The 18,146-nt window shown below is 48.3% G+C and overlaps 1 long non-coding RNA gene across 1 annotated transcript in view; it reads left to right on the forward strand.

Annotated features, from left to right (window-relative positions):
* Window positions 1-4,195: 4,195 nt before the first annotated feature.
* Window positions 4,196-18,146, forward strand: part of LOC140409632 (uncharacterized) — a 49,271-nt gene continuing 35,320 nt past the window's right edge. Inside the window, exon 1 of the long non-coding RNA XR_011940448.1 lies at window positions 4,196-4,515. This is a non-coding gene — a long non-coding RNA (uncharacterized lncRNA). The remainder of the gene's footprint in view (window positions 4,516-18,146) is intronic.

Genomic DNA, 18,146 nt, shown 5'->3' on the forward strand with positions numbered 1-18,146 from the left:
ACTGGAGAAGTAGTCGACCAGGAGTACGTAGTCACGCCCCTTGGCGTGGAAAAGGTCTACACATACTTTGGACGGAGAGGTCACGATCTCGTGCTGTTGCAGATCTTGGGTTGAGCTGGTTGAAACTTCTGACAGATGGGACAGTTGAGGACTGTGTCGCAGTGTCCTGGCTGAGGCCCAGCCAATAGACCGCCCTCCCGAGCTCTGCGTCGGCATTTCTCGACCCCAAGGTGACCCTCATGGAGTTGGCCCAGCACCATAGCACACATACTCTGAGGAATTACGATCCTGTCGAGTTTCAGAAGGATTCCCTTCACCACCGTCAGGTCGGCTTTTACGTTATAGAACTGGGGACATTGTCCCTTCTGCCAGCCATTGGTAAGGGGCTGCATCACACGCTGCAGCAGAGGATCGTTGGCCGTCTCCTCACGAATTTGGACCACCCGTTCGTCAGAGGCCGGAAGGTTGGTGGCACACAACTGCACTTGCACTTCTATGTGGCAGATGAAGTCACTTTGTTCATGCGGTGTGGTAATGGACCTGGATAGGGCACCTGCAACGATCAGCTCTTTGCCTGGCGTGTAGACAAGTTCGAAGTCGTAGTGTCGTAGCTTCAGAAGAATTCGCTGTAACCGAGGTGTCATGTCATTTAAATCCTTTTGGATTATATGGACGAGAGGCCTGTGGTCCATTTCTACCGTGAATTTTGGCAGGCCGTAAACGTAGTCATGAAACTTGACTATCCCTGTCAGGAGGCCCAGACACTCCTTCTCAATCTGAGAGTACTGTTGGTCAGTGGGCGTCATGGTCCTGGAGGCGTACGCCACTGGAGCCCAGGACGAGGAGGCATCTCGCTGAAGGAGCACCGCCCCAATGCCTTCCTGGCTTGCATCAGTCAATATCTTGGTTTCCTTGGGTCGAAGAACGCTAGAACCGGGGCTGTGCTGAGCTTTGCTTTCAGCTCATGCCATTCCTCTTCATGCGTGGGCAGCCACTGGAATTCCGTTGACATCTGGACGAGATGGCGGAGGGCCGTGGTGTGGGATGCCATATTGGGAATGAATTTCCCGAGGAAGTTGACCATCCTGAGGAAGTGGAGGACCGCCTTCTTGTCCTCCGGGGTCTTCATGGTGTTGATTGCCGAGACCTTGTCAGCATCTGGCTGCACGCCCTGCTGCGAGATGTGGTCACCCAGGAACTTAATATCCGATTGACCAAATGAACACTTGGCCCTGTTGAGCTGGAGACCATGTTTATGAATTCTCTGGAATACCTTCTTGACGCGAGCGATGTGTTCCTGGGGTGTTGTGGACCAGATAATTACGTCGTCAACGTATATTCGCACCCCCTCGATGCCCTCCATCATCTGCTCCGTGATGCCGTGAAATACTTCGGAGGCAGATATGACCCCAAAAGGCATCCGGTTGTAGCAGTAGCGGCCAAACGGGATGTTGAACGTGCACAGCTTGCGACTGTACGCATCCAGCTGTATTTGCCAAAAACCCTTGGAGGCGTCCAGCTTAGTAAAGAATTTGGCATGAGCCATCTCACTGGTCAACTCTTCATGTTTTGGTATCGGGTAATGCTCCCGCATGATGTTGCGGTTTAGATCCTTAGGGTCAATGCAAATGCGAAGCTCCCCTGACGGCTTCTTGGACCGTGGAGCTGACCCAGTTTGTTGGCTCTGTGACCTTTGATATGATGCCCTGGTCTTGGAGGTCCTGTAATTGCTTCTTCAGACGATACTTGAGGGGTGCCGGCACCCTGCGTGGTGCATCAATTACAGGGGTGGCGTTCGGCTTGAGCAGGATTTTATATCGGTATGGGAGCGTGCCCATTCCATCGAATACGCTGTGGTACTGCGTCATAATAGGGCAGCACGGTAGCATTGTGGATAGCACAAATGCTTCACAGCTCCAGGGTCCCAGGTTCGATTCCGGCTTGGGTCACTGTCTGTACGGAGTCTGCACATCCTCCCCGTGTGTGCGTGGGTTTCCTCCGGGTGCTCCGGTTTCCTCCCACAGTCCAAAGATGTGCGGGTTAGGTGGATTGGCCATGCTAAATTGCCCATAGTGTCCAAAATTGCCCTTAGTGTTGGGTTGGGTTACTGGGTTATGGGGATAGGGTGGAGGTGTGGACCTTGGGTAGGGTGCTCTTTCCAAGAGCCGGTGCAGACTCGATGGGCCGAATGGCCTCCTTCTGCACTGTAAATTCTATGATAATGTCGTCTATGTCAGCTCGTAAGTTTCCATCAGGCGAGGCCGTCGCCGGTGATGATGACATGGTGTGGACTCGCTGAACCTGGTTCAGGAGCTTGCAGGCTCGGGCACCAAGCAGGGACGCTCTGTCAGGCCCGACGATTTCAAACCACAGTGTTGCCTTGATCGCCTTGTTGGATACCCCTAGTTGACAGGAGCCACTGGCAGCTAAGACATTGCCATTGTCGTCAAGGAGCTGGCAGGCCGGTGGAAGAATGCTTGGTCTGAAGCGGATGGTGTTGAGGTCGGATTTTGAGATGAGGTTCGCTGATGCGCCGGTGTCCAGTTTAAATCGGATGCGAGCCTTGTTAACTATGAGGACAGCTCACCACTCGTCATCGGAATCCACACTGAGGATCGAGAGGCGTTTCGCCGTTGTGGTGGAAGGCAGCACACGTGTAGTTACGATGCCCACCCGGTATGGGGACTTGAGGCATCAGGGTCTGTTGGGCTGTCGGGATCGGAATCTGGCTTGTCTTGTTGTATTGAGCGGACACTTCTGCGCCGCAGTTAGAATCGCTGGCTGCTGAGCGGTGGAGCAGATCTGCAAAGGTCTGCGTAGTGGCCAAGCTTGCTACACTGTGGACACCGGCGTCCTTTTGCTGGACATTGCCGCTTTAAATGGGCGGAGCCACAATTCGGACACTTCATGACGCCGACATCAGCGCGTTTCTTGCGCCATCGCGCATGCGCAGTGCGGTCGGTCGTTGTACGCACCTGCGCAGTCGGGTTATCGGTCTCGTCATCGGCTCGGTCATGGCGCACATGCGCAGGGACCTGGGAAAAGCACCTGAAACGGCCACTCTCCTCGATGCTCAGGCCCTGCATTTGTGCAATGGCCTGCACCCTTTCTGTCTCGTGGGAGGCCAGCTTTGCAGTTTCTGCCGCCCTGATGTGGGACTAACGATTCTTAGCATGCTCATGGACAACGCACGTCTCGATACTGACAGAGAGGGTCAACTGTTTGACTTTTGGCTGCTGCCGAAGGGAGTCGGAGAGGACCCTGAAAACGATCTGATCCCGGATCATGGAATCAGCCGTTGAGTCATAGTTACATGACTGTGCTAGGATGCCGAGATGGGTGACGAAGGACTGAGAACGTTCATCCTTACCCTGAAGCCTCTGCTGGAAGATGTACCGTTCAAAGCTCTCATTCACCTCAATGTCGCAGTGGCTGTCAAACCTCAGCAGGACTGTTTTGAATTTTGTTTTGTCTTCGCCGTCAGCGAACGTAAGGGAGTTGTAGATGTGGGTGGCGTGGTCCCCCGCGGTGGCGAGAAATAGCGCAAACTTCCTGGCACCCGATGCTGCTTCGAGGTCGGAGGCCTCGATGTACAAGAGGAACTTTTGCTTGAAGATCTTCCAATCGGCACCGAGGTTGCCGGAGATGCGGAGCTGCGGAGGAGGTTGGATGTTTTCCATTTCACCGGATGGCTGCTTGCTGGTCAATGGTGATTCACTCGAGGTAGGTCCGTCAAGATCAGTATCACTCTGGTACCGTGGTGTGTTAGGCAGGTAGGTTCGATGTGGACTGCACTCGATGCAGGGAAGCTAGAAACAGACGTCTAACACTGGAGAAGATCCAACACTGTTTTATTCAACGATAGAACTGATATACATATTCATCTGTGGGTCGACACTACTGAACTGACTGGAGACCTTGTACTAGCCTGACCAGACTTACTAGCTACCGCATGGTGTTTGCACTGAGCTAGCTCGTGGACTCTGACTGTCTCAGTGGCTGGGTCCCGAGAGAGCGGGAAACCTAGTGCCCTCTGGCTTTATAGTGGTAGTGTCCTGTCTGGTGATTGGCTGCAATGTGTTGTGTGCCTACTGGTCATCCTGTGTATCAATCTCTGCCTGTCTGCATCTCATTATATACATGAGTGGATATTATGACAGGTATCATCTCAACGAGAGAAATCCTATGAGTATGTCCCAGATGGATCTGTGGATTTTGTCTTCCGGGAATATACAAGGACAGGAATAAAAGCCATCTGAATAGTTGGCCGTGTGTGGGTGTGTGCATGTGTGTGACCTTTGCCAGGTTTATTCAGATATCTCTCTCTCTGATCGCAGATATCGGCCAAGTCAGCAAAGACTACAGCTGCAAAGGAAACTGAGAAGCTTATCAACCAAACTGCAGGACACGCGAATCTCGAAACGGACTGTTCACCTGCTGAAGTCAGGGCGACTGGAATCACTAATCACAACAGCCACAACCTTCAATCGTGCACTTATCCTGAGTCAAAGACTGGTGGGATACTTTTTTTTTACTTACTTATTTTTTTACCAAATTCTCAATTTTTTTGTTTATTTTTCCAACTAAAGGGCAAATTAACATAACCAATCCACCCACCCTGCACATCGTTGGGTTATGGGGGTGAAACCCGCATAGATACAGAGAGAACGTGCAAAGTCCACACAAACAGTGACCCCGAGATTGAACCCGGGTCCTCAGCGCCATGAGGCAGCAGAGCTAACCACTGTGCCGCCGTCCTGCCCCTCAATTCACATTTCCAACCTATATGAATGTACATGCGTGTGTTTTCCCATTTTCTTACATTTATAACCTCATGCTTTCTTTAACACAAGAAAGCCTGGTTAAAGTAACTACTTTTTAAAACATAACTATGGGACTGGGGAAAGGGATCCACAAAGGAATGGATCGTTTTTTGATTTAAATTTTGTTGCGATTAACAGAGGGGAATTGAATAAAGAAAGGGATCCATTCATCCCTCTTTATCCAGGGCATACCAATTTGGGGGTATGCCAGCCAGTCACTAACAAATTGGGATTCTCATCCAGGATTTTTAACAAATTGTGGGCCTGTGTCAAGATAGTTCTCACAGAGGAGAATGAGGCTAACAAATTGATGACGTTTCTGTGAAAATCCCCTCGTAACACCACACTCCAGCGCCTGTTCGGGTACACGGAGGGAGAATTTAGAATGTCCACTTTACCTAACAACATGTCTTTCGGGACTTATGGGGTGAAACCGGAGCACCGGAGGAAATCCACGTAGACACAGGAAGAATGTGCAGACTCCACACAGACAGTGACCCAAGCCGGGAATCAAACCTGGGACCCTGGCGCTGTGAAGCAACGGGGCTACCCACTATGCTACTGTCCTGTCCCTGAGAGTACCCAATTCATTTTTTCCAATTAAGGGGCAATTTAGCGTGGTCAATCCACCTATCCTTGGGTTGTGGGGGCGAAACCCACGTAAACACGGGGAGAATGTGCAAACTCCACACGGGCAGTGACCCAGAGCCGGGATTGAACCTGGGACCTCGGCACCGTCGGGCAGCAGTGTTAACCACTGTGCCGCCGTGCTGCCTCACCCAGGTTGATAAAATTGATGAACTTCACCTGGGGACCGGTCATAAGAGTGGTTCGGTTCTGGAATGTCTGCCTAAGAGTATAGTGGAGGCAGGCTCAATTGAAGGATCAAAAGGAAGTTTAACATAGAACATACAGTGCAGAAGGAGGCCATTCGGCCCATCGGGTCTGCACTGACCCACTTAAGCCCTCACTTCCACCCTATCCCTGCAACCCAATAACTCCTCCTATCCTTTTTGGTTACTAAGGGCAATTTATCACGGCCAATCCACCTAACCTGCACGTCTCTGGACTGTGGGAGGAAACCAGAGGACCCGGAGGAAACCCACGCAGACACGGGGAGAACGTGCAGACTCCTCACAGACAGTGACCCAGCGGGGAATCGAACCTGGGACCCTGACGCGGTGAAGCCACAGTGCTATCTACTTGTGCTACCGTGCTGCCCCAAATTATTAAGAATAATAATAATTGCTTATTGTCACAAGTAGGCTTCAATGAAGTTACTGTGAAAAGCCCCAAGTCGCCACATTCCGGCGCTTGGTATGGGAAGTGAACCCATGCTGCTGGCCTTGTTCTGCACTGTTTAGCCCAGTGTGCTAAACCAACCCCAGCCGTTATCTGGAAAAGAAGAATGTGCAGGGTTGCAGTGTGAAGGCAGGGGAATGGTACTAAGTAAGTTCCTGTTTTGGAGAGCTGGCGCAATCACGATGGGACAAATGACCTCCTTCTCTATAAAACAATTCTGGTGGCGTCATTAATTGCACTGCCAAAACGCTTCCCTTGAGTGAGTTTACAATGTGGGCATGTTTCAAGCGGGTTTTAGTTAATGGTGCGGTCATCTATTAAGGCCACAAGTGGATCAAATTGAAAAATGAAATATATTTACCAGCCTCAGATCAAACACATTGAGGATAAGTAACCTAACAACCAAGTTGTTCATTCTCGTCCTGCATGAACGCTCGCTCAATCTTTGGATTGTGTCTCACTTTACCATTAACAATATGCTTTGAAATGAACACTGACACAACCTTGGTCTAAAACACTCGAAGACATTTTAGAGATAACCTGCCTATTCACAATTCCTCGCCTGCCCCCTGTGTGCCAAATACCTGCAGCTTACTCTAACGCCTGACAATTCCAGTCTCACTATCTGTGATCACATGGCTGACCTCCTCTGCAGGTCAGGTCAGGCATTCCACTTCCAGTCCTTCCCCTCTCCCTCGCACTGTGGGTCTGCTTCTCCTGCAGACTAATGTGCAGATTAAGTGACACCTCAAGTGACACCTAACCCCCTGGTCTGCACACACCCCCATCACACATCCCGGCCATCACCAGTAAGTTGGATCCACACTCTCTCAAAATCCAAACTGCCACATACTTTGGCCTCTGTTACCATGCAGTCCAGAGGCTGATCACACATTCTCCCACCTGACCTAGCTTCCCACTCGCGATGGCCTTGCAAGAGACCCTTTGGTAACATCTGACTGTGCCACTTACCCTGGCAGATTGGAGCAGGTCATTGACCTTTTTCCTACACTGGACTCAAAATCATTGGTGGATCCCACCTCCTCTGCGATCTGCATTTGGGTCGTCTTGGTCACGTGGCTGGGTCTTTTGTTACCATCTGTGAGAAAGAGTTCCTCCATTTCCGTAACGGCCAGAAGGAGAATCTGCAAGGAAGTGTCGCTGAACCATGGAGCTGGACTCTGTCTCGGCTCTGATAAATCTGCAGTTAGGGGAGCTTGGGTGTGATGGGAGGGTGTTGGGAACTGGCAGGATGGGGGTGGGGTGGGTGGGGAGTAGGAGAACAATGGATTGATTGAATGGAGGTGAAAAGGAAGGTTATGGCTGTGATACTGGGTCTCCCTGTTTGTCCAAGAGGCTCTTTTCGAGCTGGCCCATTACCTGCTGCAGGACCCTATTTATAGGGGTCCCCCAGTGACCCCATGAATAGGGAGACTGCCGCTCTCCTGGATCCCCCAAACGAAGGAACCCCCCCCCCCCCCCACAGAGATGCCCTGACTAGAGGGATCCCCACAGACATCCCCTAGCTCAAGGGATCCCATAACTAAAGGAGCCGCCCCACAGAGACTCCCAAACTAAAGGAAGACCCCATAGAGACTCCCTAACTAACGGGACCCCAACAGAGACGTGCTAACTAAAGGAGTACTCCCACTGGGATCCCTGACTAAAGGGGACCCCCCCCTCCACGGACACCCTCCTACCCCAGAAAAAAGATCCCTGTCTGTAAGCTACAGAGAGTCCAAACAGGGACAGTGAAAACAAATATAGCTTTAACATTTACCTGGAGGATATATGTGCCCATCCCTGGAAGGAGAACAGCTGCGACCTATGTTTCAACCGCTCAGATCCATTAGCAGAAAAAACATTCATTCCTTTGCAGTAATGGTCCGTGATTGACAGCTCCCATAACCCAGCTGCAGCCTGGATTCATTTATCTACCTTCATGGGTGAGTGACTCTAAGTGATTAAACCCCAATGTTTGCAAACATCAACCACATCAAAGCGAGGTAAGTGTATTCCAGTCACATACCAGCCTCCCGAACAGGCGCCAAAATGTGGTGACTAGGGGCTTTTCACAGTAACTTCATTGAAGCCTACTCGTGACAATAAGCGATTATTATAATACTATCATTATTAAGTGCATTCCAATTTACTTAGGGGGTCTCTATGGTTGGGTTCTTTTGGTTAAGTGGACTCTCTGGGGGTCCCTCTAGTTAGGGATTCCTTCAGTTAGAGGGTCCCGCTTCCTATTAAGGGGGTACCTGGGGGGGAATCTTCCTGTTAAGGGGTCTCTGGGGGGGTCTCCCTTGTTAGGGTTAGGGTTAGGGTCAGGTCACCCCTGTACTTAGGGCAAGGGAGAACACCCAGGCAATCCTGGGCTGGGGAGTTGCTTTGCGGTGCTGTGTGTGTGTGTGGTGGGGGGGGCGAGGGGGGGGGGGGGGAGAGGGGTGGGGAATGGGAAGCTTTTTTGCAATCTGGGCAGGGGTGGTCGTGGGATTTCGCTATCAGGCCACCCGTTCAAACGGGCGGCCTGATAGCGGGATTCCCTCAGGAATCTCTCATAATCCTCACCATGCATTAATTTGCATAGCAAGAGATTCCGGGCTGGATTCTCCGTCCCTGAGACTAAGGGGCTGGTTTAGCACAGTGGGCTAAATCGCTGGCTTGTAATACAGAACAATGCCAGCAGCGTGGGTTAAATTCCCGTACCAGCCTCCCCGAACAGGCGCCGGAATGTGGCGACTAGGGGCTTTTCATAGTAACTTCATTGAAGCCTACATGTGACAATAAATGATGATTATGATTATTATTATTATTATTATTATTATTAAGGGCGAGTTTTTCTGTCCCGGCACGCTGTCGGGATTCTCCGTTTAGCCGGTTGGTCAATGGCGTTTCCCATTGTGGGGCTGCCCCACGCCATCGGGAAACCCCTGGGCTGCCGACAAAACGGAGCATCACGACGGTGGAGAATTCAGCCCGAAGTGTTGATGCCTGGGCAAGATTTGTGGACTTTCACGACAGCAGAACTGGTGCCAAACCTGGACCGATTCAGCTATCGTAGAGGGGCTAGCACCGGTGCCACGTGGAACACAACCGATTCCAATGAAAAACAATGCGGGATTCACCGGGTCTGTGATTGACACTCAGAATTTTGACAAGCTGCAGCCGCATATACACATTACAATCCCCATATACACTCATCCTAGGGTAACCTTCTCCATAAATCTGTCCTAGTCCACCCACGTCGACCCTGCCACCAAGGAAGCCTATACTTGATGCCAAATTGCAATTGATCTCGACAGTGGCGTCAATGCAGTCCGGAACGCTCATACAGTAAACACCATTTGCATATCATTAGCAGGCCTAACCCTGTACTTGCTGGGACCTCCGCGATGCCCCCCCCTCCAAGGGGCCGAGTTCCCAACGGCACGGTTCACTTGTGCTTTTAAAATCGTGAAACCGGCTTGGCGGCCGCTGAGAGGGAGAGCGAGGGGGTACAGTTGTGCCGCTGGCCGGCAGCTTCTGCCAGGACCAGGGGTTGTAGCGGGGGGGGTGGCCAGGAGGTGGGCCTTGGGGTCGGTGTGGACAGGCACAGAACACCATTGCCGAAGCCATACAGGCCACCCCGCCTAGGTGCCCTCTGGTCCCAGGTTACCCATCAGCTGTATGTCCGTGCTTCATCTACACCTCCCGCTGCCTGGGGAAAGCAGGCAGCATAATCAAAGACCCCTCCCACCCGGCTTACTCACTCTTCCAACTTCTTCCCATCGGGCAGAAGATACAAAAGTCTGAGAACACGCACAAACAGACTCAAAAACAGCTTCTTTGCCGCTGTTACCAATCTCCCAAATGACCCTCAGAATGGACTGACCTGATTAACACAACACCCCTGTATGCTTCACCCGATGCCGGTGTTATGTAGTTTCATTGTGTACCTTGTGTTGCCCAATTATGTATTTTATTTTATTTTATTTTCATGTACTTAATGATCTGTTGAGCTGCTCGCAGAAAAATACTTTTCACTGTACCTCGGTACACGTGACAATAAACAAAATCCAATCCAAATCCAGGCATCACTGACTAGGCCAGTAGTAAGTGCCCAATCCTAAATTTTTTCATTCATTTTTTATGGGATGTAGCCTTTGCTGGCCAGGTCAGCATTTGCTGCCCATCCCTAATTGCCCTTGTGAAGGTGGTGACAAACTGCTTTCTTGAAACGGTGCAGTCCATGTCCTGTAGGTAAACCCACCATGCTGTCAGGGAGGGAGATCCAGGATTTTGATCCAGCGGCAGTGAAAGAACAGTGATATATTTCCAAGTCAGTGTGATGAGTGACTTGGAGGGGAACCTCCAGGTGGTGGTATTCCCATGTGTCTCCTGGTCTTGTCTTTCTAGATGGTAGTGGTCGTGGGTTTGGAAGGTGCTGACGAAGGAATCTTGGTGAGTTCCTGCAGTGCACCTTGTAGATGGTACACATGGCTGCTACTGTTCATCGGTGGTGGAGGGTTTGAATGTTTGTGGAAGGGGGAGCAATCAAACGGGTTGCTTTGTCCAGGATGATGTTGAGCTTCTTGACTGTTGTTGAAGCTGCGCTCGTTCAGGCAAGTGGAGAGTATCCCATCACACTCCTGACTTGTGCCTTGTAGATGGTGGACAGGCTTTGGGGAGTCAGGAGGTGAGTTATTCACCATAAGATTCCTAGCCTCTGACCTGCTCTTGTAGCCACAGTATTTATATGGCTGTTCTAGTTCAGTTTGTGGTCAGAATGTTTGTTGGAGGGCATTTTCTGATACTGGACTATGATATAACTTATAGGTGGCCCTGTAACTACATTTGTGCTCCTATATTACTTTTGAATAGTTCTGATGAGACAAAAGGTACTCATTTTAGAAAGTTTAGAAAGAGGCAATTTGTAGAAATAAATAGTGTATACACAATGCTTGTTAATATCAGAAAGGACACAAAATGGCTGTTAGCTATTAAAGCAATACTAAAGACACAAAATGGCCGAACTAGCCCCATTCCTGAACAATAAGTTACAAACTGTGTAAACTACCTCATGAGAACCGAGGGAGTATTTTAACAGCCACTGATACCAGCTTCACAGAACAAGAAAAGCTATATGTCCTTGATAAGCCCAAGGACCCCAGCTGTAGACAGGACATCATTATGTTAGTTTTGAATGGCTTCTGTATGAAGTTAGGGGTGGGTAAGACAACACCCACTTTAACCATATATGTGATGACTGGGATGCTAGGAAAATTGATTGACTGCATGTAATGAAGCGTGATGCGAATATAGTTGATTGGTTGTATGTAAATAAGAATACAACTAATTCTGCCCCTTGAATCTGCATATTAACCCGTGTGAGCCTTAGCTCAAGTGAGAAAGGGTTTTGTCAATAGGCTGCAGAGTCTGAGACCTCCTCTCCCAGAATTCTGATATAATAAACTGCTTTTTTTTAACTTATACTCAGGCCTTCGTGTGAATATTTTCACCTCTAACAATGTTGATAGTGAGGGATTCAGTGATGGTATTGCCATTGAATGTAAAGGTTTGATTCTTTCTCGCTAGAGATGGCCATTGCCTGCCACTTGTGTGGTGCGAATGTTACTTGTCATATTGTGCAGTTCTTTCTACATTTTCATGTGGACTGCCTCAGTGTCTAAGGAGTTGCGAATGGTGCTGAACATTGTGCAATCATCAGCGAGCATCCCCACATCTGACCTTATGATGGAAGGAAGGCCATTGATTAAACAGCTGAAGATGTTGGGCCTACGACAGTACCCTGAGGAACTCCTGCAATGGTGTCGTTAGTCTGAGATGACTGACCTACAACTACCACAACCAACTTCCTTTGTGCCAGGTATGATTCCAGCCAGTGGAGCGTTTTCCCCCTGATTCCCATTGACTCCAGTTTAGCTCGGGCTCCTTGATGCCATACTCGGTCAAATGCTGCCTTGATGTCAAGAGCAGTCACTCGCACCTCACCTCTGGAATTCAGCTCTTTTGTTCATGTTTGAACCAAGGCTGTAATGAGGACAGGAGCTGAGTGACCCTGGCGGAACCCAAACAGCATCAGTGAGCAGGTTATCGCTCAGTAAGTGCCGCTTAATAGCACTGTTGATGACTCCTTCCATCACTTTACTGATGATTGAGAGTAGACGGATAGGGCAGTAATTGGCTGGGTTGGAATAGTCCTGCTTTTTGTGTACAGCACATAACTGGGCAGTTTTTTTACATTCGGGGAGATGTCAGTGTTGTTGCTGAACTGGAACAGATTGGCTAGTGGCGCAACATGTTCTGGAGCACAAATCTTCAGTACTATTGCTGGAATATTATCAGATGCCATAGCCTTTGCAGTATCCAGTGCCTTCAGCCATTTCTTGATATCACGTGGAGTGAATCGTATTGGCTGAAGACTGACAATCTGTGAAGCTGGGGACCTCTGGAGGGGACTGAGATGGATCATCCACTCGGCACTTCTGGCTGAAGATTGTTGCAAATGCCTCAGCCTTGTCCTTTGCATAGAAGTGCTGGGCTCCTCCATCATTGGGAATAGGGATATTTGTGGAGCCTCCTCCTCCAGTGAATGGTTTAATTGTCCACCGCCATTCATGGCTGGATTGGCAGGACTGTAGATCAGATCCATTGGCTGTGGAATCGCTTATCTCTGTCTCTTGCTTGCTGCTTATGCTGTTCGGCACGCAAGTAGTCCTGTGCTGTAGCTTCACCAGGTTGACACCTCATTTTTCGGTATGGCTGGTGCTGCTCCTGTTATTCCCTCCTGTAATCTTCATTGAACCAGGGTTGGCTTGGTGGAAATGCTGGATTGGGGGATATGCTGGGCCATGAGGTTGTGGATTATGGTTGAATACAATTCAGCTGCTACTGATGGCCCACAGTGCCTCATGGATGCCCAGTCTTGAGTGACGTGATCTGTTCGAAGTCTATCCCATTTGGCATGATGGTAGTGCCACACAACACGATGGAGGATATCCTCAATGTGAAGACGAGATTTTGTCTTCATGAGGACTGTGCAGTGGTCACTTCTACTGATAATGTCATGGACAGATGCATCTGCAGCAGGCAGGTTGTTGGGGATGAGATCAAGTATGTTTTTCCCTCTTAATGGTTCCCTCACCACCTGTTGCAGACCCAGTCTAGCTGTTATGTGCATTACGGCACAACCACCTCGGTTAATGGTGGTGTCATCAAGTCACTCTTGGTGATGGACATTTAAGTCTCCCACCCAGAGTACATTCTATGTCCTTGTCACATGGGGATATTTGTGGAACCTCCTCCTCCAGTGAGTTGTTTAATTGACCACCACCATTCACGGCTGGATTGGCAGGACTGCAGGTCAGATCCATTGGCTGTGGGATTGTTCAGCTCTGTCTATTACTTGCTGCTTATGCTGTTTGGCACGCAAGTAATCTTCATTGAACCAGGGTTGGCTTGGTGGTAATGCTGCCTGCTTCAGATGCATCTGTCCATGACAGTATCAGTAGAAGTGACCACTGCACAGTCCTCATGGAGACAAAGTCCCGTCTTCACATGCCCTCAGTGCTTCCTCCAAATGGTGTTCAATATGGAGGAGTATGGAGTTATCAGCTGAGGCTGGATGGTATATGGTAATCAGCTTGGTAATGCTTGACCATGTTTGACCTGAAGCCATGAAACTTCATGGAGTCCAGAGTCGATGTTGAGGATTCCCAGGGCAACTCCCTACTGGCTGAATAACACAGTGCCACGACCTCTGTTGGATGGGACAGGAAATACCCAGGAATGGTTTCTGGGATGTTATCGGCAAGGCATGATTCTGGGAGTATGACTATGTCAGGCTGTTGCTTGACTAGTCTGTGAGACAGGTCGCCCAACTTTGGGACAAGCCTCCAGATGTTAATAAAGAGGATTTTGCAGGGTCAGGTTTATCTTTGTCGTTTCCAGTGCCTCTGATGATGCGGCTGGTCTGTCCAGTGTCTTTCCTTTTCATTGACTTTGTACCGATTTGATAAATTGTTTACTTGCTAGTCCATTTCAGAGTCAACCTCTGAGGATCTGAGTCACATGTAGGCCAGATCAAGTGAGGACTGCAGATTTCCTTCCCTAAAGGACATTAGCGAACCAGCAGGCTGGATTATTTACCACAATCAACAATGCTTTTATGGTCATCATTAGATCTTTTAACTCCAGATATTTATTGGATTCAATTTCTATCATCTGTCATAGGTGGGATTCGAACACGGGTCCCCAGAGGATGCACGGTAACACAGTGGTTAGCACAGTTGCTTCACAGCTCCAGGGTCCCAGGTTCGCTTCCCGGCTTGGGTCACTGTCTGTGCGGAGTCTGCACGTTAGAACATAGAACATAGAACATTACAGCGCAGTGCAGGCTCTTCGGCCCTCGATGTTGCGCCGACCTGTGAAACCACTCTAAAGCCCATCTACACTATTCCCTTAACGTCCATATGTCTATCCAATGACCATTTGAATACGCTTAGTGTTGGCGAGTCCAGTACTGTTGCAGGCAGGGCATTCCACACCCTTACTACTCTCTGAGTAAAGAACCTACCCCTGACATCTGTCTTATATCTATCTCCCCTCAATTTAAAGCTATGTCCCCTTGTGCTAGACATCACCATCCGAGGAAAAAGGCTCTCACTGTCCACCCTATCCAATCCTCTGATCATCTTGTATGCCTCAATTAAGTCACCTCTTAACCTTCTTCTCTCTAACGAAAACAGCCTCAAGTCCCTCAGCCTTTCCTCATAAGATCTTCCCTCCATACTAGGCAACATTCTGGTAAATCTCCTCTGCACCCTTTCCAATGCTTCCACATCCTTCCTATAATGCGGCGACCAGAATTGCACGCAATACTCCAAATGCGGCCGCACCAGAGTTTTGTACAGCTGCAACATGACCTCATGGCTCCGAAACTCAATCCCTCTACCAATAAAAGCTAACACACAGTCCGCCTTCTTAACAACCCTCTCAACCTGAGTGGCAACTTTCAGGGATCTATGTACATGGACACCGAGATCTCTCTGCTCATCCACACTGCCAAGAATCTTACCATTAGCCCAGTACTCTGTCTCCCTGTTATTCCTTCCAAAATGAATCACCTCACACTTTTCAGCATTAAACTCCATTTGCCACCTCTCAGCCCAGCGCTGCAGCTTATCTATGTCCCTCTGTAACTTGTAACATCCTTCCGCACTGTCCACAACTCCACCGACTTTAGTGTCATCTGCAAATTTACTCACCCATCCTTCTACGCCCTCCTCCAGGTCATTTATAAAAATTACAAACAGCAGTGGCCCCAAAACAGATCCTTGTGGTACACCACTAGTAACTGGACTCCAGTCTGAACACTTCCCATCAACCACCACCCTTTGTCTTCTTCCAGCTAGCCAATTTCTGATCCAAACTGCTAAATCTCCCTGAATCCCATGCTTCTGTATTTTCTGCAGTAGCCTACCGTGGGGAACCTCATCAAACGCTTCACTGAAATCCATATACACCACATCAACTGCTTTACCCTCATCCACCTGTTTGGTCACCTTCTCAAAGAACTCCCCGTGTGTGCGTGGGTTTCCTCTGGGTGCTCTGGTTTCCTCCCACAGTCCAAAGATGTGCAGGTTAGGTGGATTGGCCATGATAAATTGCCCTTCGTGTCCAAAGCAAAAAAAGGATAGATGGGGTTACTGGGTTACGTTGATAGGGTGGAGGTGTGAGCTTAGGTAGTGTGCTTCTTCCAAGGGCCGGTGCAGACTCGATGGGCTGGCTGGCCTCCTTCTGCACTGTCAATTCTATGATTCTATGATTCTATTACCCTGGGTCTCTGGATCACCAGATCCAGTGACATTACCACAACGCCACCATCTCCCCTGCCCTTGGGGAAGTAGCGGTGAGCTGCCTTCTTGTACCGCTGCAATCCATGTATTGTAGCAATACCCACAGCCCCATTAGGGAGGGAGTTCCAGGATTTTGACCCATTGTGGCCCCCATTGAAATGGGAGCTGTATAAATGCAAATTTTTCATTTTCTCTTCTAGCTTCTGGCTTGAGTCCTTTGTTTTGGCATATGCATGTAGCAACGGCCTTGGAATGAATCTCAGTCAGAACATGTCAACTCTGTACTGACCCATGTCTGTAACCCAGATGGCTGGTGTCTGCATAAATATTTGGCTTCACCAAAGCAAACCAAGGCTGGAACTAACAGAACAAACCTTTTAGATCCTGACCTGCATGCTCGCTGATGCGTTTGCTGTGATCTTAACCTGGAGCAGAAAACCCTTGGACTTTGGCCCATCCCTGAAATTCCTCCAGCTAATTAATGCTCTGTCTCCCAATCTGTTTCGTAAGATTACTGTTATTAAGTTATTTTTCTTAACATGAAAGCTCTACTCTCCATCTTCTGTGATGTATGCAACTACTGACCAACGTTGACAATGAATTAATTAGTTGCCAGGCAACTACTAAGCAAGACAACAACTTCATCACAGAGTGCTCCATAGCCACCCAAAGGGTATGCCGACATACAATATCGCTCTCATTTTTTGGAAGAAATATTATTTAAATGTGCTTTTAAAATTTGAAGTATGATGTGGATCACACCTCTAATAAAACTTAAAGCTTGACAAGGATAGCATGCGACTAGAGAATAGAACTTGGCGAGCTCAGTTCACATTTAAACTCATTAGCGATCAATGAGTATTGATGGCTTCTATTTCCGTAAACCCACTAGGCCCATCTGTTTACTCAAACTTGCTTCAATTCAGCTTGCAGTTGGCTCAGGTGCAGCGTCAAATAGTAGTAGCTTGGATTTTGTGGTAACAATGGCAGACAAATTGCCGACGTATGCCATTATTTTTGCTTTGAAGCTTGTAGCAGCTTCTGCACTTCGCAGAGTTGCAGTTAAACATAGAATTACTTTCAGTGGTTTTATGCTTCCCCATTGGGTGCACATTTGAAATCCCCCTAGACTGCAATCACTGAGAATCACTGAACTGACGAGAAGTTGTCATTTCCCACTGTAAGTTTCGCTGTAATAACACTCTGAAAGCACCTTGCTGAATAAGGTTTAATTGTTTTTAATGATCTACTAAGTTCATAATTACTGATCAAAAGAAAATCCATCAGGCCCTGGAAAACCAACTTTATATAGTGGGTTGTCAAAATTTTCCATTACCTTAAAAAAATTGTGGACATATTTAATATAACCTGATACTCATTACAGAGACATGGTTGCAAGGTGACCAAGGCTGGGACCTGAATAATTAGGGTATTTGACATTTCAAAAAGATGGGAAGCTAGGAAATGTTGGTTAATTAAGGGTGTTCATTAAGGGTGTCATTAGTTAACATTAGCTCAAAAGAGTAAGATGTGGAATCAGTTTGGGTAGAGAAATAGGAAAGGTAAGAGGTCAGGTGTGGACTGTAGCCCCCCTAACATAAGTTACACTGTAGGGAAGAGTGCATAGGAAAAAATCAATAGGGTGTGTAAGAAAAGTACTCCAATAATCATGGGTGACTTTAATCTACATCTGGATTGAACAAATCAGATTGGCCAATGTGACCTGAAAAATGAGTACATAGAGTGTAGTCAAGGAAGTTTCTCAGAGCAGTGTGGTCTAAAGCAAACCAGGGAGCAGAATGACCATTCTAGATCAGGTAACGTGCAATGAGACCAGATTAATCAAGTAAAAGAGCATCGAGGTGACAGCAATCATAACATAATATAATTTCATGCTTAATTTGAAAGGAAGAAGTGTGGATCTTTGACTAATGTTCTAAATTTAAATAAATATAAGGACATGAAAGCAGAGTTGGGAAATTTGGTTAAAATTTAGGACAGCGGGGATATAGTGGCAGAATTTTAACGTGATATTTGATAACTCTCAACAAAGATTTATCCCAATGGAAATTCCTTGAGAGGAGGTATGATCTGTAGCTAAATAAGGAAGTTAAGGAGAATGTCAAATTGAAAGAATCAGTATACAAATTTGCAAGTGGTA

The sequence above is a fragment of the Scyliorhinus torazame genome, chromosome 3 (assembly GCF_047496885.1).
Source record: "Scyliorhinus torazame isolate Kashiwa2021f chromosome 3, sScyTor2.1, whole genome shotgun sequence".
NCBI classification, from domain to species: domain Eukaryota; kingdom Metazoa; phylum Chordata; class Chondrichthyes; order Carcharhiniformes; family Scyliorhinidae; genus Scyliorhinus; species Scyliorhinus torazame.